The 23,192-nt window shown below is 41.7% G+C and overlaps 1 protein-coding gene across 1 annotated transcript in view; it reads left to right on the top strand.

Annotated features, from left to right (window-relative positions):
* LOC309608942 (uncharacterized protein) overlaps positions 1-23,192 on the top strand; it is a 574,070-nt gene that overhangs the window by 78,146 nt on the left and 472,732 nt on the right. Inside the window, exon 2 of the mRNA XM_082349690.1 lies at positions 4,087-10,574. The gene's annotated coding sequence lies outside the window, so the exon portion shown is untranslated. The remainder of the gene's footprint in view (positions 1-4,086; positions 10,575-23,192) is intronic.

Below are 23,192 nucleotides of genomic sequence, written 5' to 3'. Positions count from 1 at the left end.
CACCTGGTCCGTGGGGTCCCCAGGTCTTATATTGGCTGCTTGGTGCTCCTGCCCCACAGTGATGTTGGGGATGTCACAGATACAGTCACTGAGCCCATAGACAGCTTGCCTGGCAGCCAAGTGGAAAGGCTGAGGTGTGCCCTCCTAAGCTTGCAGCATCACAGATGTCGTGGTCAAGGTCGCAGGCAGCCGCTGCTTTCAGTTTCCTTTCTTGAGTTGGGGAGCCTCACTACAGGCCCTGGTCTCAGGCCAGGAGCCTGGCCTCCCAAGGAGTATTCCTATTCCTGTCGCTAGGGGCGATAGTCAGCCTGTATGCTCTGGGCGGGCCCAATTGTTTGTTTCCATCCAGAGTTTATTCTAGTGGTTGCCGCATCCATGCTCACTGTTTGGTGCCTGTGTTGTGCTAGTTATTAATATTATCAATATCAGTCTGACCTTTTAACCCCACAGAAGCTGAGTTTCTGGCCACCTCAGATTGCTTCTTGACCTGGAGCCCAGGAGGCCTGTAGCTTTCACTGCTACATTTAATGCTTTGTATTTCTGTTCCAGTTCTGGGCATTTGTTCATTTTGTTTTTTAAACAAATATAAAATTTAAAGTTAAAAAAATTTAAAAATTGAGGTATAATTGACACACAACAGTATACAGTTGACCCTTGAACAACTCAGGGGTTAGGGGCGCTGACACTCTGCACAGTTGAAATTCTAAAAATCTGTGTATAACTTACCATCGGCCCTCGGTATCTGTGATTCCTCTACATCCTCAGTTTCCTGTATCCATGGTTCAGCATTGGCAGGTTCAACCAACTGTGGACGGTGTAGTACTGTAGCATTTACTATTGAAAAAAAAATCTGTGTACAAGTGGACCCATGTAATTCAAATCCATGTTGTTCAAGGGTCAACTGTATTAGTTTCAGGTGTTCAACATAATGATTTGATATTTGTGTATGTTGCAAAATGACCACCACAATGTCTAGTTAACATGGCTGTGACTTTTATTTTCTTCTGTATTTTATTTATTTAAAAAAATATTTTTTATTTATTTGGCTGCCCTGGGTCTTAGTCGCGACACGTGGGATCTAGTTCCCTGACCAGGGATCGAACCTGGGCCCCCTGCATTGGGAGTGTGAAGTCTTAGCCACTGGACCACCAGGGAAGTCCTCTTTTGTATTTTATCTATCAATAAAGGAGCAGAGGAGAGGACCTCAAGACATATACTTACAATGTCATCTTGGCAAGAAGTTTCTTAAAAATGTGGTCTAGATGACCAAGACATATATCAAAGTGAAAGTCATAGTATTAAAGTATTGCAGTATTTTAGTTTTAAAGAGTTGGTGGAGAGTGCCAAAATTTACCAAATAAAGTCTAATTAATTGACTAATTGTAGACACAAAACGGAATGTGTTAATATTCTTTAAAGTGAATATATATAATTTAAAAATAATAATTTTCCTAAAATATAGTGTTATTATAATATGTGATATAATAATGGAGGTGGGTGAAAGGTAATAAATGCTATAAAATTAATAGACATTGTAAACAAACACACATTCATTTAGAAATTTAGAAATGGGAAAAAAGAAACAATTTAAATATTTCATAGTTTAAAGTAGACATTAAAAACTACAGCTATAGACGATTTAGAAAATATGGGAAATGGGAACATCATAAGGAATGAGGCCAAAATTGTGTTCAGCAAATTGATATTCTCAAGGGAGTTCATTATTCAACAAGCAAGCATTCACCCTAAGAAAAACAAACTGAACCAACTTAAGGAAAGCAGTGGTAAGAATGAAATATTAAGTAAATGATTAACAGAAATCTCTGACTTAGAAAACAAAAACTGTAGAATTAATACATTAATTTAAGAGCCAATTCACTGAAAAACCAATATCTTTGTCAAGAAAACCTTGGGAAAATAGAGACAGAAAGAGAAAAAAAAATTTTTAAAGAGAAATGAGATAAAATTATAGGCATAGAAGTGGTTAAACTTTTATATTAAAAAGTTCTCTTCCGTAAGAAGAATTACTGAAGTTTATACGAATGGAACGATAGGAAGGCAGGGACTTGTTTTAAAATACAGTGCTTCGTGGCTATGAGATGAGTAAGGTCTGAGGATCTAATGTATAACATGGTGGCTATGGTTGTTAATACTGTATTGTGTAATTGAAATTTGCTAAGATTTTAGATCTTAAATGTTCTCACCAAGAAAAAAAAAGATAAATATGTGATAAGATGGATGTGTTAATTAACAAGATTGGGGGAATCCTTTCGCAATGTGTACGCCTATCAAATGATCATTATGTATACTTTAGATATCTTACAATTTTATTTGTTAATTATGCCTCAGTAAAGCTGAAAAAAATATAGGGCTCCATTTAAAAAAGGTGATTGAGGAATAAGTGAAAGAATATTGGCAAAAATGTTGATTACTTTTAAGCTGGGTAGTGTATATGTGGAGATCCATTACATATTCTCTCTCGTTTTATGTGTGCATAAAAATTTCTGCAGTTAAAAGTTGAAAAATTTAAAAGAGAATGTCATGTTTGACTCCATGGTAATACATTTAGAAATCTTCCTAATGAAGTAGATGGTTTTCTGAGAAAACACATTACTAAAACTGACTCAAGAAGTAGAAAATCTGAAAGAAAAGCAACCCTGGAAGAAATTATAAAAGAATTACCTCCAAAAGAGATTCTGAGATCTGTTAATGTTATTAGTGCATTTCTTCAAGAAACACCAAATTCTTATGCTCTGTAAATTATGTCGAAATAAATGATACCATCAAATTCATTCTATAAAGTTAGCATAACCTTACCACTAGGACCTGATAAATGAACAACAAAAATATCAAACTAGAACAGTTTTATGTGCAAGTATTTATGGGAAATTTCTAAGTGAAATGACAAAGAAATTAAACTCAGTTGCATTCAGCTGATCAATCTCCACTTAAGCAATTCATCAGGTTAAGAAAAGTTCATCATTTCTTCTGTAAAACATACTGACTGATGACCACAGAAGGACGAATGCTCATGATCAGTTTGCTCTGGTGTATTCTTGCAGTTTTGTTCAGATAATAACATGTTTCCAAACCAGTTTATGTCAGTTTTATTTGTTTCTGTATTTATGCAATCTAATTAAGCATTTGTGTACACTGATGAAATATGACTGTGGAAAAAGGAATTGTTCCTGTGAAAGCTAAATTGAATATATTGGGAGAACTCGACGGAAGTGAGGCACTAAAAAAGGATGAGACAAGTGTAAAATTTGGGAAAAATTGCTCTCCTCTCTGCTGTCTTTGCTGTGAGCTTTATCCTAAACGGATTCCCCAAGATGGTTGACAGTAGCTCCTGAGGTTATGTGCTTCACTGTTCTTGTTTAGGAATAGGAGTGTCTTTGTGTCAGTATTTAAAGCACCTTATTAGACCTATTTGGGTCACATGCCCACCCTGGACCAATCGTAGGGCATGGCTTATGCTGATTGACTTGGTCAAGGTCTATACCACAGCTGGGGTTGGGGGTGGAGCCAGCTTTTCTGGACCCACTTGTATCCCCTGACAAGCATTAGGAGGCTACCGGGAAGGGGGTGAGTGTGGGTACTGGGGAGAGAATCAACAAATATCTTTTATATTAATGCAAATTATGTCATCAACATAGTCAATTAAAAAAAAACATGGTAATTGTAATGGAGTAAAAGACATTCTCTATAAAAATATTTGGCAGATTAAAGAGTAAAACACTAATATCCCCAAAGAAAAATGGGCAAAGTTCATAAACAGAACTGGCCAATAAGTATGTGGAAGGTACATAATTTCAATAGTAATCAAAGAAATGAAAATAAAAGCTATTCTGTCACACCCCTTTTTGCTTAATCAGTTGACTAAGTATTATGCAAGGAGTAGGGTTGTCCCAAATAACCCTGTGTGCTTACCTGGTGTTGTAGAGAGAATTGCACCCCCAACAAGATTCACAGGTTGAAGCTCTAACCCTCCATGTGACTGATTTGGAGATAAACCCTTTAAGGAGACAATTAAGATTAAATGAGGTCATAAGTGAGAGGCCCTAACAATAAGATTGGTCCTTATAGGAAGAGGAGGAGATACCAGGAGCGCATGTGCACAAAGAAAGCCCACTCAAGGACACAGTGAGAAGGAAGCCAAGGAGAGAGGCCTCAGGAGAAACGAAATCTGCCAACACCTTGATCTTGGACTTCCAGCCTGCAGAATTGTGAGAAATACATTTCTGTTGTTTAAACCACTCCAGACTGTGGCAGCCCTAGTGGACTATTAAGTTGCCTGGGCCAGAGGCTAACTAGGGCTCAGGGCCTTGCTCTTCCCCCAGTTGGAGGGGCAGTCCCCAAGGTCACCTTCTTGAGGAACTTAGGCTTCCTCCCCCTACCAAGGGAGGGACTGAACTGCAACATCCTTGGGGCTCCAGAGTCTCCAGGTGCTGGGTAGCTGGCGTTCCAAGACAATTCCTGTAAATAGCTGGCACCCCCAAACCAGATTGCTTGGCATGCTGGTAAGGCTGCCCTCTCATGCTTGTTGTATAAGAAAGAATAGGGTATGGGGGGCTTCCCTGGTGGCGCAGTGGTTGAGAATCTGCCTGCCAATGCAGGGGACACGGGTTCGAGCCCTGGTCTGGGAAGATCCCACATGCCGCGGAGCGACTAGGCCCGTGAGCCACAATTACTGAGCCTGCGCGTCTGGAGCCTGTGCTCCCCAACAAGAGAGGCCGCGATGGTGAAAGGCACGCGCACCGCGATGACGAGTGGCCCCCGCTTGCCACAACTAGAGAAAGCCCTCGCACAGAAACGAAGACCCAACACAGCCATAAATTAATTAATTAATTAATTAAATTTAAAAAAAGTGTGTTTAAAAAAAAAAAAAAAAAGAATAGGGCATGGGTCCAGCAGACCCTGGCATGCCTCTTCATGGGCTGATGGAGTGACTGTGGGTCCTTGTCATGCTGACCCTGGCCTTGAAAGCTTCTTTATCAATTAAGCTTATTCCTTAGCCCATGTCATGGGATGTTGTGAAATTTCACCCAAACCCTAGTGCATTACATGGGGAGACCCAGAAGAGAACATATGACACAAAAGAGAGATTTAAGAAATGATATACTCAGTGGTGATGAGGTACAGGTAATGGACATTCTCATCTTGTCTGTTAGCCTAAGACTATTTACAACCCTTTGCAGAACCAATTTATGATGTGTCTAAAGAGTCCTCAGTATATCAATTTTTAAAAGTTATGGGAATATACTTATTAAGTAGTGAATTCATCGCTATGCATCAAGATACCAGGGAAATTTAACAAAAATATATAGTGTTGAACAGAAAGTATTTTAGCTGTAGCATTAGAGTGAAAAATGCATAAAATTCTGTTTTCTTCCACTGGAGACTTTATACCTATGTTGTTATTGATAATTTTCCAGATAAGTTGATAAGTTTCTAGAGAACAACAGAAAAGCTGCCACTTCCTGATCACAATTTCAATGGCAATCTTTTAAAAAATAAATAAACAAATAAATTTATTAAAAAAAAGAAAAATCACGCAGGCAGAGACAGACCCCACTAGAACCTTATTCACTAACCATTCTTCCAGGTTCACTAATTTGATGTTGTTTTATTTTCTGTGACATTAAATTCAAGTTTTTATTTAACCATCAATTTTTTTTTTTACTCTCTCTTAAACAAAATTATATTAAAGGTAGTGTAGCCTTCTATGTTCTTAGGCGAGTAGCCCAGGTATCAGGTAGCCAGACAGACCTTGTGTTTTGGTACTCATTTCTTGACAGTGGTCTGTACATCAGTTGCAAAGGATTCCTTAAAATGAAATCTGGGATTTCTGCCATGGTTCTTTGTTACTGAGTACATTCTGAGGAACATACATTAATAGATGATCAATTCTTTTCATTTATAATGGGAAGGCATAGAAAACTACCATAAGAAAGAATTGTTTCTACTATTAATTCCACTTAATCCTTACCCACCTGCATCACTGGATATTAAATATTATAATAGATAAACTGAAAGTAAATTGTCAGAGCTTTTGAAATTCAATCTCCACAATTATTGCTTACCACTGGGGGATCAGTGTCACAACCCTGTAATATTTGTTTAGTCTAATCCCTCCTTCACTAATTAGAAACACTAAAAGATCACAGAATTTCCCTTCCTGGCCCTTCCCTCAGTGGTGGTATTTGTAAAAAATAAAACCAAAACCGAACAAACAAAAACCCACTGAATACCCAAGAGCCAACTAAACCCCCCATGGCACTCACCAGTGCTCAGGTGACAAAGCCTGTGGTAGGGGGTAGGGAGCTTGGGGGTAATGTTAAACTGACACTGTAAACAAGGACACTGTGCAGAATGCTACTTTCCTACATGAAACAATGAGTGACGACTTCATCTGAAACAAAACAACTTACCAGACTTCTACTAACCAACTTCTTTTCCTTGATCTTAAAACCAAGTCTTATTTACGGAGTGCCTCCCAAGTTCAAGGCGCAGTACTGAGCATGATGCCTCTGTCATCTAACGATAACAAAGTACTTTGCAACTAGGCTTTCTGATGTACCAGACAAATGCAAAGAGAAGACAGCCACACCGGAGACCAAAAAGGGAGGTGGGAGTGGGGGAATCAACTTTTAAAATTCGTCCCATTTGTCAATGGCAATTTTTAAAATATACCTCTGTGCCCACCACCCTGCTTTGAGGGCTAAAGCTGCAACTGGAACATTTAACGTGAACATTTAATGTTAAATTTGACATTTAACATTCAGACGAACAGTGAGGCCATCTTGTGGCCACTTAGAGAAGTTTCCGCTTTCTGACACCCAGCGCTGTTTGCGTTCCTACACTTGCACCCCCTCATGCTGAGGCGGGACCTTGAAACTGAGGCTGCTGCACAGTGGTGAGGACTTTTGGTATCTCCTGAACGAAATCTTCTGGAATGAGTCCAAGATGCAACTGTCAAATTTAAATTCCATTGTTTGTGGGCTGGTGCGTGTTGTAGAAGGATTTCATGCTATGTGGTTAATATGTATGCACATGTCCTGACTGTCACCTGTTTACAGCTAGACGCATCTGTCAATCATCCTGTTGAAATGGAAAGTTCCTAAAACAATAAAGTTCTGCTGGAAACATATAACAATGGGGTACCGTGAACAGAAGCAGGGCCAGGTTGGAAGGACACAGAGAAACACATTTCTGGACTTTCCTAGTCCCAGTCCTTTATGAATTATTTGTAAACGATATAGCCAGTTCTCAGAAAACACATTAACCCCTGTGTGGGTGAAAGAAATATTATTATGATGTAAAGAACAGGTGGGTCATATTTTCTAAAAATCTCTCTTTCCCTGGACAAAGGCCTACTAGAATTCTGACTTCAGTTGTAAGAAGCAAATTCATCTTTGCTTAGCAAAGATTTGCAAATACTTGGAACAATCACTTTGATGATTTTATCTCTCTGTGTTGTGAATTCACAACTCCTCCTTGACCCTACGTTACCAATAACTCTTCGTTATTTATAAATGTAATCCCTTTTCAATCATCCTTAAGTATGAGAGATGTAATTTCCCTTTCCAATTCTCAAGTACTTTTATTTTCCTGTTTCTTTTTTTCCCTCTGAAACAGAATGTAAAATTTCCTTATAGATTAGAGAAACAAAAAACACAAAGCAAATTTTGAGGGAAAAGTGTTTTTCCCTCCTTTCAATCACTTAAGCTCTTTTGGGCTATCTTTGTGAGATGGAATACCAGATACTGCCTTGAATAACTGAATTATGAAACGAATGCAGATCTGTTCTCTGGCTACTTTGAGCTTGTGCAGGGAGATCAAAGGAACCAGAAGAAAAAAACAAAGACCAAAGAGAATTGGAATGCTCAGGGAATCTCTGTCTGAAGAATATACTGCAAACTTTAGAAAGCTTCCCTGTGATATTAACAGCCTGTGCTTGTCCAGCGATTTCCAGTTTCTAAAGTACTTTTATGTCCATTAGCTCAGGACTACCCTAAATAGAAGGGCAGTACAGGCATTATTGTTTTCTTGTTACAAAGGAAAGCACATACTTGAAGAGACTGAGTGCATAGGATGGGGCTTCTCACCTTGTAAGCATGGGAACCAGTATTTGAACCTGGATCTGCTGTCTCCAAACTTAGCCTCTTTCTGCCTCATCACAAATTCTACTGGCTTTGGTTACCCTGGTAAGGTAGCCTGTGTTCATACACATTCTGCTAGTAGATCGTGCATTCCTGGGTCTCCTCCAGCCCCACACCCTGCATCTGCGTACGGCAAATGCTTTTTCCATGGAAGAGCTCCAGATGGGGAAATATTTTGGAATCAGTCTGAGTTAAATACCAGACCCTATTTGTAATTTCTGCTTAGACCTAAGCACTTAAAGGATTCCAAAGGGCAACAGTTGTGAGTCCATTTGGCATCCCTTCTTGGGGTAATGGAGAAGGGGATGGCAAGTCAAAGGAAGTTAGAATTATCCAGTCCCAGCTGAGCCCAGCTGCCAGGGCCTAAGCCGAATTGTTAGAAGAAAATCCAGCACAGTTCTGAATCAGATTTCAGTGGTTCCATCTCGCATAGGATTTTCTCATGGGTCTGGCAAGAGCCACGCTGGATTTAAAGTGAAATTAAGCTGTGGACTCTGGGGGATAACACAGGAAATTACAAATGACAGCTGCTTGTCTCAATAGCCACATGTTGTCAAGAGGCCCCATCCAGGGCCTCTGTTATTCGAGGAATGGGGATGCATTGGAATCCAGTTTTGCGCCCCTGGGGAAAGTTGTTTTAGAGTAGAGTGGAGACTCAGAAGGTTGGTTCTATTTCTTTACTAGGCATGTGATCGAAATCAGGCACACAGCTTCTCCAAGCCTCGGTTTGTTAATCTGTAAACAGGAAAGTAATAATACTGGCCTATAAGGTTTTTTGTTTTTGTTTTCTGGTGAAAGGCATTTTATAATCTGTAAAGTGTTCTAGAAATGCAGGGCTTGTTATTATTATTGCCATTACTTACAGGTCATTACTTGAGGGAGAAGGGAATAGAGATGCATAAGAAATAAATGGAATTTTGAAGAGAAGAAAAGGAACAGTGGTAATATAATTAAAATCAATTTTTAAGGGTTTACAGGCATCTGGAACCATAGTTAGAGCTATAAAAATAAGGTTCCCGAGATGTAATTGGTAATCCGAGGCCATTGCATGAAACGGCTCAGAGCTGATGGGGTAGAGGTGGAAGTTAGGGGTGGAATGAGGTGTAACATCAATGCAGCACCTATGATGTGTGAGGCATTTTTGAAGATGCCATTATCTCCTTAAGCCTCCGTACGAAGTATGTACCAACCTCATTTTAGAGAGGAGGAAACGGAGACGCAGAGGCCTTGAGCACTTTGCTCAAGGCCCCCTGGCCAGTGAATGAAAGAGCTGGGACTTTGCCTCCCAAGTACATCCTCACGTGCAGACAAATGAGCCAGTCAGTAGGGTGTAAACTAGGTAATTCACAGGACATGTTCTCCAAAGGGGTGAGGCCTGAGAAACAAGAGAGCAGCCCTGAGAGCTAGGGTGACCAGTGCATCCCGATTTGCCTGTGACTGTCTCCATCTTAGCACTGAAAATCCTGTGTCCCAGCCCCTCAGTCTGGGGCCTCCTCAGTCCCAGGCAAACTGGGACAGTTGGTCACCTTATAGCTGACAGTTAGGGGATGTGCCCTTGGTGAACATAAGCAATTTCTCGGGATATCAACATCAGATGGGACTTTCATGGATGTGATGGAACAAGACAAAAACGAGACTACTCTGAAATGATGTCTGAGCAGGAATAAAAACAGATACTGTGCAACTGCAAAAATGACCAAATACCCCCCTCTCCTGGCTAACAGGAGGGACTACTGTTTCTTCTTCAGTGACAACTCTAGCCATGCTTCTTTCTTCCTGCCTATTAAAGAAAAATTAAGATAATCACTAAATTTACCTACTTTCTCACAGCTCTCAATTCACTTCCTTGAGTCCTCCTGCAAATCAGCTAACACAGGCCCGACTCCTAGAGCAAGCCCTTCCTGAACACTCTTTCTCTGTTTTTTTTCTTCTTTTTCTTTCTTTTTTTGTCTGCATTGGGTCTTCGTTGCTGTGCGTGGGCTTTCTCTAGTTGCAGAGAGCGGGGGCTACTCTTCGTTGCGGTGCGCGGGCTTCTCATTGCAGTGGCTTCTCTTGTTGCGGAGCACAGGCTCTAGGTGCGCGCGCTTGAGTAGTTGCAGCACGTGGGCTCAGTAGTTGTGGCTCGTGGGCTCTAGAGCGCTGGCTCAGTAGTTCTGGCGCACGGGTTTAGTTGCTCCGCGGCATGTGGGATATTCCCAGACCAGGGCTCGAACCCGTGTCCCCTGCATTGGCAGGCGGATTCTTAACCACTGTGCCACCAGGGAAGCCCCCCGACACCCTCTTTCTGAGGTGCTTCATGGTTCCTCATGATGTCAGGTGGCCTCATAGCAGGGTGCAGCACTAACTCTATTTGACCTCAGGTGTGTTCCTGGATGGTCTTTGACTACGGGACATTGACAGGACTTATACAAGGTCAGTGTACTAAGGGGGGCCACCTTTCACTTGTGGTATTGTAATGCTCTCTCTCTGGGCCATCTCTACAGCTAGACCAGATGTTTTTCAAAGCCGAATCACTTACTAAAGATGGTAACTAGCATGTATGGAGGACTTCCACTTGCCAGGCACCATGCTAGGCTCTCTCCAAGGACTGACCCACTTAAGGCTCACCCACACTTGCTGAAGCAGGTGCCATAATTTTCATTTCACAGATGCCGAAGAGGAGGCTGAATGAAACTATGTCCATTGCCCGGAGTTAGTAAGTGGCAGAGCCAAGATTCAGAACCATTGAGTTTGACTCTAGAGCCCTGCTGGCACCCACAGAACATCCAACGTTTGAGGAATAGATCAATAACCAACTTGTCTTCAGTCAGAGGTCTTGGCATGATAATAATACGAAGGTTTCCTGCTCCGAGCCATACACTGTTTTGAACACTTTCCATGTGTTAACTTCCTTGACCCTTACAACAATGCCATCGAGCTGGTACCTCCATTTTACAGTTAAGGGTGAGGCTCCAAGAGGTATACAATACATTTATATAGAGTGTAGAGTGAACAAAATCTTTTCACATTTGCATTTTCTAAGCCCTGTGAAGTACTGAATTACATTAATCTAAGATGCTAGTTATCATAAGATGCACCATTGTTTTATGTGCCACTGAGAAAAAAAAGCTGCCAGTTACAATTTGTAAGATGTCTTCGAATGTACCCAGTTTTTGGAGATGCTAAAATGCAAGGAAAAAGACATTTTAGAATTGATGAAATGGAGTAGGTATTTTTATCCCCATTGTTTAGATGCAGAACCTGGGGCTCAGAAATGAGTATATTTCTCAAAGTCATAAAAGTAGCAAGAGAGGGACTTGAATCCAGGTCCACAAAATATGCTCTTTCTTCAGTGCTATTCAAAACATTATGGGAGTCTTTGACCCCTGAGTTTAAAGGAGGGCTGAAGGAGTGTGTCTGACTCTAGGGCGTCCCTGAGACAGAAGACTTTTTGGGCCAGGGATCACTTTTTGTGAAGTTTATATCACATTTTGTGGGTGGCCACGTTTGCATCTAAATGCAGGGTGAGCTTTTCAACTTGGCTAAGACTTTAGGTTCCTGTGGGTCCTTTGGCCAAAGAGATTGCATGAATGAGCTCACCATGCCTGGGTGACGCTTCTCTTTTCCAAGCCCCAGAGATTCTCTGTAGAACTCTCTCTGTCTCTCTCCCTGGGCTTCCCCAGGTTTAGGTCTGGGACTGTCAACTTGCTTTAAGTTATCATGGGTCAGAGATCTCGCAAGGAGTCTAACTCCATATTTGACGCTCCACCGTTGACAGCTTTTTTTGTTTGTTTGTTTTTGTTTTGTTTTTTTTTTGTTTTTATTTTTATTGGGCTATAGGGGATGGGTTGGGAAATATCTCTGTAAGTTATGCCCTACTAGGGAAATGTCCATTCTAATTTTCCTGGGATAGCTTTCGGAGCTTTTTCTTTTTCTTGGAGCTGCTGCTCTTGCTGGCAGCAGCCTCTTCAGGTCCACTGCTGAGAGGCTCCTCCTTGGAAGAGAATTTCCTCTTTTTCTTGGGGACCCTCTTGTTTCCTGACTCTTCAGGGTCACTATCTGGTTCCTCTTTGGGGAAAGATTTCTTCCTCTTGGGAAGACTTCCACTGCCAGCTGTCTCTTCAAGATCACTACTAACCAGCTCCTCCTTGGAAAAAGATTTCTTTTTTTTGGGTTTGGAGGAGACAGATGGGTCTTCCATTCCATTCTCCTGAGGAGCCACCTGGGGCTTTTGCTTTTTCTTCTTTTTGGGTCTTTCACTTGTCTCCTCACATTCCTCTGGGGTACTACTGCTGTTTTCTGAAGACGCCAGGGCAATCGCAACCAGCCTTTTCTTTTCCTTCTTCAAGCGTTTCTTCTCCTGTTTCTCCAGCTTCCTAGTAATCTCAGCAGCCGCTTCCTCTGCCTGAACCATTGCCTCCTTCATAACATCCAGATTCTTTCGTGGAATCTCTCCAGTCTCATAGAAGGACAGCCGCTCCTCAACTTGTTCTCGAAGCTTCTCCCCAAATACACGGGTAGGTACCTCAGAGAAGCAATCAATTCGTGAGGCAATACTGCATTTGTTTGCCAGGTATCGGGAGATGCGGCCTTTGTTCTTGGCAGCTGCTCGGCCAATGAAGGTAGAGTGGAAAATGAGTCCATATTTTGGGGTGTTACCCCTTGTCTTCAGGGCTCTGGAAAGGTGGTCCCTGTGCTGGGCCCAGGGAATCACTCAGACACCAGGACTGGCCATCACCCCCATAGCAGAGGCCTGTACAGGTCAGGGAGCCCTGGTCAACCGTTGACAGCTTTTAAGCCTCACCTCTTCTTCTCCCTCTCTGCCCCACGTCTGAGCAAGCTGATAAAAAAGCCACGGTGGTCTCTCCTTTGGTCCTGGTAGGAGATTTAAAGGATGCTAGCCCCTGCCAGCATGTGGGTACCCTCACTCTGACCCTACACTCTGTCTACACCCTATAACCCTACCCAGCTTCCTTTCTTTGTGTTCCCAAGCCATTTTAGACCTGATTGGGAGGTCTGCCCTGATCTCCCCAGAAAAGCCTCAATTATGTACAATCATAGCCTTTTCATAGCCTTTTGGTATATGTGTGACATTCTCTGTCTTGACATCCAAACTAAATTTTGAGTGGGGGTCCCTCCGCTTCTGTAGAGAGGCTGCAGCAGACCCCTCAGAACAACTCAGCAGAGCCACGTCATCTAAAACCTATTTAAAATTTTTTAACAGAGAAAAATGTTAGTCATTTCTACCTAGATATTTTTAAAATGAAGAGAGGTTATGCTCACCAGCTTCAGTGTTTAATTGAAAGTCTATAGACGCCTCTCCATGGTAGTTTGCTAAGAGAGCTGGCAGGAAGGGCTGGCTATGTGCCGCTCAGCCATCATCTTACGTGGGCCAGGTCATGTGAAGATTAAGGCAGGTGATGGAAGACATTCCAGGCTGTCAGCCCAAATAGACAAGGCTAAGGGAATCTGGAGGGCTTTAAAAGGTTCTTCTGGAGCAAATGAGAAATGGAATGGATAAATCAGACAGAAAAATGAAAAAGGAGTGAAAAAGACCAGTGAATTATACAGAGAGAGAGAAAAATTATGAAATTAGAGGAAAAAGAAAAAGGGAAATTAGAAATAAAAAGAATGAAGAATGAAAAACTAAAACTAATGAATTGCCGGAGAGGCCTGGTACATTAAGAAATGGGAGGAGAAATGAAAAAGGAATAATTGGACAAGGAGAAGACAGTAAACAAGATAAACAATAATACAAGAAAATGATGTTCCCATCTTATGTAGGCTTTTAATCAAGAACCACAAAGTTTTACCACATGAGGGTTGAAATACATCCATTTCTGGGGGGTGGAATGAACAGGGTAAACTAGTTGCTGTTTGGACACAATTCTCAAAGTAATTACAAGGTCTAACAATGCTGTTCCCAAGACTGAGTCATTAATCACCATTTCCGATGATGCTGAAACCGTAATGAGAAAACCCATACCAATGTTTCCCAGGTCAATTTCAAGCTCTGTTATAAGAGGTATGGAGAGAAATCCATGGCATATTATTTTCCTGATTCTGAGTCGACATTTCAAACAGCACAGTGTGAAAATATAAAGACAGCGCCCTTTTAAAGGTCAATAGTGATTTCCATTACAATCCATGATTTATCATTCAGCCCAGAAGATTTATTCCAGGCTGGGATGTAACACAAGAGTTTGCTCTACACAAGGGAGAAGCAAAGCAGAAAACAAATTACCTAGTAGTTTTAAGGGCCTTTTCCCCCATGTACTTTTTCCCCTTTGAGCTCAAAAGGCAGGCACCAGACCAAATCTTCAAACATTTACATTTGGGTCCTTCTCTCTGTTTTGTGATAAATTCTCTCCAACCCCTCCACAAAGATCTGCTCCCAGTAGCCTGAGAGGTCTGGGGAAAATGCCGTTCAGAGTTTCTCCTTTTTGGCATCTTGAAGAAGTATTCTTGAAGAGTGTTAAAGAGTCTCTTCCTCGCTTTCTACCTGCCTTCCTCTATCTGGCTTTCCCAGCCAGAGAACACTGCTTCCAGAGAATTCCTCAGGCCCTTTAGCCATCCAGGAAAAGAATGACTTCAATACAGGGCATCTCGAATATTTAAGAAGGGGCTATCCTAGGTGGCTTCTGCCCACAAAGGCAAGGTTCTTACCTTCTCTGGCAGCTCAGTGGCTGGGAGCGTTTTGGATCAAATAAGGTAGCAGACTGGCTGGGAGGCTGTAGAACAAGCCATGAAACCAAAGCTGGATTGACAACAGGTGATAGTATTATTTTGTAAGGTTTTTTCCCTCTTAGTTATATTACCACCCAGTAGTATTGTGGGTCCCAAACTGATGGAAAATGACTAAATTAACTAGGATGCCTGGGCCTCTTGTTATTTTGCTGACTTGAGAGTGACGCTGCCTGCTATCTCTTCTAACCGTTAACATTGACCTGGTTGACTTAATGCACGGGACCAAATTCAGAATCTTGGCAGAGAGCATCTGAAAACAGGTGTATTTGGAGTCAAGGCTAGTTGGGGGGGTGGGAGAAGGGAGACTTCTCCGTTTCTAGTGTCTTCCTCCATGGGAGGGACCGGGAGCCCCATCTGTTTATTGGTCTCTCTGTTTCCTGCCTCTCTCTGCCTGCAGGGGGCAGAGGGCTGCCCCGAGCAGTGAGTGGACCAAGAAGCTGTGCACTGGGGCCACACCCTTCCACCCTTGCTCTTGGGAATTAACTGTCCACAGGGAACTTGTGTTCTCTTCTGCAATTCTCTACCATAATTTCCCCCATTTTATTTATTGTGGTAAAATGCACAAAACATAAAATTTACCATCTTAAACGTACAGGTCAGTGATCTGAAATATATTCATGCACAACCGTCACCACCGTCCATCTCCAGAGCTCTTTTATCTTGTAAAACTGAAACTCCACACCTGTTAAACAATAACTCCCCATTCCCCTTCCTCCCCAGCCTCTGGCAACCACCATTTTACTTTCTTTTTCTATGGTTTTGACTATTCTAGGAACCTCATGTAAGTGGACTTGTACAGAATTTGTCATTTTTAAAAATTCTTTTCTCCCCAGCTTTATTGAGAAATAATTGACATCACTGTATAAGTTTAAGGCGTGCAGCATGATGGTTTTTTTTTTTAACATCTTTATTGGAGTATAATTGCTTTACAATGGTGTGTTAGTTTCTGCTTTATAACCAAGTGAATCAGCTATACATATACATATATCCCCATATCTCCTGTCTCTTGTGTCTCCCTCCCACCCTCCCTATCCCACCCCTCTAGGTGGTCACAAAGCACCGAGCTGATCTCCCTGTGCTCTGCGGCTGCTTCCCACTAGCTATCTGTTTTACATTTGGTAGTGTAAATATGTCCATGCCACTCTCTCACTTCATCCCAGCTTACCCTTCCCCCCTCCCCGTGTCCTCAAGTCTATTCTCTACGTCTGCGTCTTTATTCCTATCCTGCCCCTAGGTTCCTCAGAACCATTTAAAAATTTTTTTTAGATTCCATATATATGTGTTAGCATAGGGTATTTATTTTTCTCTTTCTGACTTACTTCACTCTGTATGACAGTCTCTGGGTCCATCCACCTCACTACAAATAACTCAATTTCGTTTCTTTTTATGGCTGAGTAATGTTCCATTGTGCCACATCTTCTTTATCCATTCATCTGTCGATGGACACTTAGGTTGCTTCCATGTCCTGGCTGTTGTAAATAGACCTGCAATGAACATTGTGGTATATAGCATGATGGTTTGATTTACATATATTATGAAATAATTACCACAAGAGATTCAGCTAACATCCATCTTCTCATATAGATACAATAAAAAGGAAAGAAAGAAAAAAAGAGAAAAAATAGTGTCTTCTTGTGATGAGAATTCACAGGATTTACATTCTTAACGATTTTCCTATATATCATTCAGTAGTGTTAGCTATAGTCATCATGTTTATGTTACATCCCTAGTACTTATTTATTTTATGAATGGGAGTTTGTACCTTTTGACCACTTCCCTCTACCTCACCAACCCCTGCCTCTGGTATCCACAAATCTGATCTCTTTTTTTTTTTATGAGTTTGCTTTTTTGTGTTTTGTTTTAAATTCCACATATAAGTGATCATACAGTATTTGTCTTTCTTTGTCTGACTAATTTCACTGAACACAATGCCCTCAAGGTCCATCCACACTATTGCAAATGATAGGATTTCCTCATTTTTTATGGCTGATGGTAGGATTTCCTCATTTTTATTCCACTGTATATAATAGTATTTGTGTTTTTGTCACTGGCTTATTTCCCTCAGCACAATGTCCTCAAGACTCATCCATGTTGTAGCCTATGACATAATTTTTTAAGGGACGCTTCCCCCACCCCCAAGCAGAGACTGCCCAGAGATTAGGGGTTGACTTTATATGATTCTGAGGTTTAGTACCGTGGGGTCATTTGCCAATTTTTAAAATTTTGATTTTGTCAGCTCCTTTGTTTTAATTCTCAACTGGCTCAGAAAGGGCCCTATTTATTGGGCCCTCTTTAGGTCCCAACAAAGCTGAAATTATGACTCTCCTTAATCATCTTGAAAGCTTAATAACTTGATAGAATGCAGAGATTCTATATGATAGTTTGTTCCATACTTTCTGGCTTCACTCATTTCCTGAACAAATAAAAAAGAAAGTCTACTGTGTTTCAGGAGCTATGCCTCAGCAATGAGCAGCACAGACACATCCTTGCCATCAAGAACTTTTAGTGGAAAAAAAATAGTAACAAAAGGAAACTTATGAATTGCGATTATTTCTAGGATGGAAAGAAAGAAAGGGCAAGAAAGAATAAGAGAGGCAGAGGGTGGCTAGATGGAGTGGATTTGGTTAAAGGCAGCTCTCACCCTTTCATGTCCAACCGTTAATTAAAATTGCCCATGATGTTTGAATGGAGACAAAACCAGTAGTTAGTAAACTTGACATATGTTATAATAATTTTTAGTCTCCCTATAACTTACACGTTTTTCCTAGATTTATTACATATTGTCGTGCATTCATTTCTTGTCAATGCATTTCTAATATCAGGAAATCTGAAAGAGGCTAAGGATATAGGGATGAATAAGACATTCTTGCTGCCCTGAGGAAAAACCTCCCACGTTGAGAGAGCCAGGGACATAAATAAGTAACTCTAATGTGGTGTGATAAGCTGGGGGAAGATCATGAAAACACAGAGTAGGGGGTGATCACCTCGAGATATGGAAGTTGGGGAAGTTCAGGCAGAGCGGGTATGAGCGTCTGCAGAGGCACAAAGCAATGAAAAGCATGGCTCGTGTTTTCAGGGCAGCAGGAGTGACGTGTGCTAAGGAGAGAGAGTGGTTAAGGTACTGAGGTTCTGAAAAGGCCAGCGCATTTCCAGCGTTCCTTGGAAACACAGGCCTGATAGCTTCACCTTTTGCTTTGAAACTGTCTTGAAACCTTAGCTTAATTATTATTCCCATTGTAAAGGTAAGCAGACCAAACCTCAGCAGGTCAAATGACTTGTGCGGGTCATGTGGTTGGTAAGGAGCAGAGCCAGATTAGAATGATCATGAACATAAAATAGATTTTATTGGTATTGGTTAGAATTTATGGAAAGTCAGAGTTTAGTTTTTTTAAAAAAACCTATTCCACAAGGTACACTGTCCTGTTTTGGGCAAAATTTCTGCTTAATCCCCTGAAAAGTATATAAAATTCCACAAGAATTTAATGGTGGTTGTGGATCTATCCGTACTCTTGGACTTGAGTGGTGGTAGTGGGGGGAGCAGTTCATTTAATTCTTAGCTAAAACATGACAGACACAATTTAAGCGTGAAAAAGAGTGAGATTTAAAAACAAGGAAATAAAAGTCAGTTTAATTCATATTTTGTTTGGCCTGAGTGCGAACAATTTCTTGCTTAAGCTCTTGTTGGATACAGTAAAAAGATATTTTTCTAAAATGTCCAAAGCAGTGTTTAGTGAATTGGTCTTGGTATGTATTTAAGAGGATAATTAGAGAAAAGGATGGGTTTAAAAGTGACTTATGCACTATCTCTACTAATTATTTTTAATAAGGAGTGATTCACCATGCAGAGTGCTGTTTTTTTCCTTCCCTTTGCATGTGCAAAGCAGAAGCAATGCTATGTGTGTGCTGAGGCATATCAAAGCTAGGCTGAACCTTCCTTACCAGGTCTGGTGGTTTGATGTTAGTTCAAAGGAAACCTCCAATCCCGAAGACTTTTAAATTTCTTTCTGCAAAATAAATTAAACGCAAAAAGCCAATATAAAACTCTCTGTGCCTCTGAATGTGAGGGATAGAGCCAGGTTGTTTCTCTCCAAAGTGTTCTTTGGAAATGTGTGTTTTTCTTGCGCATAGCATACACATATGTGGTAATCAAGATATGAGTCAGTCTTGGAAAGATGGATCAAGAGTCTAGGGGCTTCTGTTGAAGGCAGCTCTGCCCACCTTCCCTGTGGCTGGCCTAGGGCAGGGCCCAGGAATGCTGAATGCGTGAATGCGATGTGATAATTTACTCTTCACGCTGAGGCTGTCTGCAGCACACATGTAAGCATGTCACTCCCTCTCCCCAAATAAAGAAAAACATCCTTCATTTGCCCTGTAAGTCCCATGGGGTCTGGCTCCTTCCTCCCTTTCCAGCCCCATCTGGTACCATCCTCCTCCTTGTGTTCCTGAAGCTCCTCCTACCACAAAGCCTTTGCCAAGCTGTTCCCTTCCTCATGAAACATACTTTCTTACACTCTTTGCATCGGACAGCTGCTTTTACCCTTTAGGTCTCAGCTCTCATCACTGCTTTAGGCAAACCTTCTCTGATGTGCTTGCATAGCTCAAACCTATTACTTGCTCCCATGCTATTCTGCACCTCTGATATTGTGATATAATAATAAATATATATTTGGTCTTCATCCCCAGGTCCTGGCACACAGCTCCTACTCCTAAAGCCCTTGGAATGTCTGTGTGATAGAGCTATGAGGGGTGTTTTGTTTTTTTTTTTAACTTTGGGTTGGTTGGTTGGTTGGTTTGTTTGTTTGTTTGTTTATTTATTTATTTATTTATTTATGGCTGTGTTGTGTCTTCGTTTCTGTGCGAGGGCTTTCTCTAGTTGCGGCAAGTGCTCTTCATCGCGGTGCACAGGCCTCTCATTATCGCGGCCTCTCTTGTTGCGGAACACAGGCTCCAGACGCGCAGGCTCAGTAATTGTGGCTCACGGGCCTAGTTGCTCCGCGGCATGTGGGATCTTCCCAGACCGGGGCTGGAACCCGTGTCCCCTGCATTGGCAGGCAGAGTCTCAACCACTGCGCCACCAGGGAAGCCCGAGGGGTGTTTTTTGTTATCCATAATAAAACCCTTTCAACCATACCTAAGTTTATGCTAATAAGGTGACTCTTAGAGGAAGTGGGGAGGCTAGTTGCCAGAAGGACCAATTATGTGATTTGAGTTTGGAACTTTCAGCCCCACCCCCTGACCTCCATGGAGGAGAGATGAGCTGGAGGTTGTGCTCAATCAACAATGGCCAGTGATTTAATTTACCCTGAGTGCAGATTCATCTTTCTGGGATGGGCACATATGAACCTAGTCTGCAGAGAGTAATCGATGAAACCAGAAAGACATCCTCTTAATCTCCACCAAGAACTATAAATGTCAAGGGAACTGGCCACTTGACTCTGTGTCCTGACCCAGAATATTCTTTCCCTAAAGGCATGTTACATGGGAAGGCAAATAAGAGTTTGCTTGGTAAATCTGGAATCAGCACTAGGGTGGTAAGTATACTTAATGACGTGCATCTGCTTCATGCCCTTCCACATAAGAGAAATGCTTGCTCTAGGGCTCCTTTGGGCAGTGTCTAATCTGCCTCAGTGGTCCCCCTTATCCATTCTTCTGTGGTTGATCAATCCCACTTCTGATTAACAGTTCTTTGGATGTGTCAATAAAGGGATGGCAAGTATGTGCTGTCCTTGCCATCAATCCCCTCCTCTTTGCATGGCAGATATTACTAATTGATCATGGCTTTCTTTCCCACTGGGCTCAGATGAAGTCTCAAAAGTCCTCCTCTACACAGCACTCCAGGGACCACAGTCAACTGACTGGAATTGGCATGTAAGATATAAATGATTTCTCTCCTAGAGAAAGTCAGACAAATCAAGTCTGGTTAGAGTCTATATTTTCTCACTATCACTTGCATACTTCATTCTCAGAGGGCAATTCCAAATTCTTGGTGGGGAGTGTGGCCTCATGACTGCCTTTCCTGTACCACTTGCACGACATATTTACATTTTTACTAGGACCTTCAATGTCTTCATTCATTCACTCCTTCCTTCCACAAATATCTGTTGGGAGTTATCGTACTTAGTGCCAGGCTCTGGGTCTCTCCAGGAACTGTTCTCATGAGATTTAGAGTTGGCTGGATTAAACCTGCCAGTGGTTCTAAAAAGAGAAATTTGAAATAGATCCATGGCAGAGTCCTTCCTCCCTTCCTCCCTAGAGCACGAGCTCTAATTCTGGGGAGAGGCTTCTTCTGTGTCCTGTGGTGCTTTCCTGGCCACAGGTGACACGGGGCTCAGACACTTGCAGCTGGGGGCCTGTCTGTCAGTTTCCCTCCCTTCACTTCCTCCTTGAAAAGTACCTCCTTGAAAAGGATGGGTGTTTAGAAGTAGTCTACAATTCATGTCGAGAAGGGAAGTAAAAGAGTGAGAGGAGAAAGGAAGAAAAGGACAGCAGAAGAGGCATTACCGCTTAACCTGAAGGGCTTGGATCACGGGTCAGACCTGGGTTCAGATTTCTGACTTTGCCATTTTAAACTCTGGGTGGCTAGACAAGCCTCAGTTTCTTCCTCTCTCAGATGGACGTAATTATCGTACTGCTCACATAGGGTTGTTGTAAATGAGGCAAGGTAAATAAAATCCTTGGGAAAGAAGCTGGGATGCAGAAATTACTCAAAAATGGTGACGATGACACCATGGTGCTCAGCTGAAGCTTTTGCTCTTGTTGATGGTGGTGCTGGCGACCATCTCTCTGGGCTCAGCTTTGTTATCTGAGTGAGTTGAACCAGGTGGCCTATGACATCTCTTCTGAGAGTCTATTTTTCATGATTAAGAGAAAAGAAATAATAGGCTTAATAGTGAAAGACGAGCACAACTGACATTTGTAGAGCTCATCAAATTTGCAAATCATTTTTATATAAATTTTCATGAGAACCTCTTAGCATATCTGTGAATAGGGATAACTATCCCAGTTTACAGATAAGGAAACTGAGGTTCTGAAAGTCAGATGATCTATTCAAGGCCATGAGGTTAGCAAATGGCAGAATTGAGGCTCATCTTTCCAACACAACACTGTGCTGCATTTAGTACTCCCTAAACCGCATTCACGTTTGTACCACTATGTCTCTGCTCATGCCTTTTCCTCTGCCTAGAATGTTCTCCCCATCAAAACATCTCCTCCTCTATTCTGTCAGTCTCTTTTCAGTCCTTCTGGATCTTGTACTGTGAACATGGCGCTGTCACGGCATTTATCCCCATACGACTGTTTCCTGCAATGGTGCCTGAGCTTGGTGCCCAGAATACTCTGCTTTTAACAAAGGGATGGTCATGTGTCCCCTTGTCTTCCAAAGGCAACTGTGACAACAAAGGTGTTTAAATATTCTCCCAACACCCCCAAGAAATGCCTGTTACAGTGTAATAAGAAAGGGAGGCTCTTTAAGATAGAAGCCAGTTTTTATTATCCTTGTATTCCTAGAACCTATCACATCATCTGACACATAGTAGGTTCTCAATAAATTTTCAACCAATGATAAGTATAAGTGAATCCCACTAGCCTGGCTGGGGAAAGAGACATATCTGATGCAGTATAAAAATATTGGAGAAACAATCACTTTTACAGTGGCCTATATGGATTATCATTTGTTTTTTACAAAATAAGACCAAAGTCTTTGGAATTTGTATAACATTATTGAAACCCATTAAAAATTACAATATACCTTCTTGGAAATTTCGATTGGTCGGCATTTTCAAGGTGACATTCAGAACCAAAATCACATTTAAAGGGCTCAATTTGATGAACATCATTCAATTCCGGGTATACCACAGACAGACACCAACACAAAGTGATATGTTGTGAGTGATGCTTTCACTAGAGACCTTACTTCTTTAGGGCCTGTTTTTCTTTCTTTCGCATCCTGGGCTCATGGGTCATTTATTTTATCCCCCAAAGGTTCAATCTGATGGTTGTTTTAGACGACTTTGATAGGATTTTAAATGTCATGGCTCTGTGTAGGAGGAGGTGATTCAAGGTTAATGAGAGCCCAGACGGCACCGAGTGTAAATCTGGCCCTTTGGATTGACAGCCGTGGGTGACAGAGACTGAAGGTTCCTGTGCACAGTAGATGCAGTTTGACATTTACCTGGGGAAGAGGATGAGCTGATGAATTCTGAGCCAGGTGGAGCGCTGCTGGGGTGAAAGTTTCAGGAAGATCAATTTGAGAGCTGGAAGGTACCTTGAGGGGGGTCTCTCATATATATATATATGTTTGTGTAT

The sequence above is a fragment of the Balaenoptera borealis genome (assembly GCF_965194805.1).
Source record: "Balaenoptera borealis genome assembly, chromosome: 13".
Classification (NCBI taxonomy): Eukaryota; Metazoa; Chordata; class Mammalia; order Artiodactyla; family Balaenopteridae; genus Balaenoptera; species Balaenoptera borealis.
This window is presented reverse-complemented; position numbering and strand designations above follow the sequence as displayed.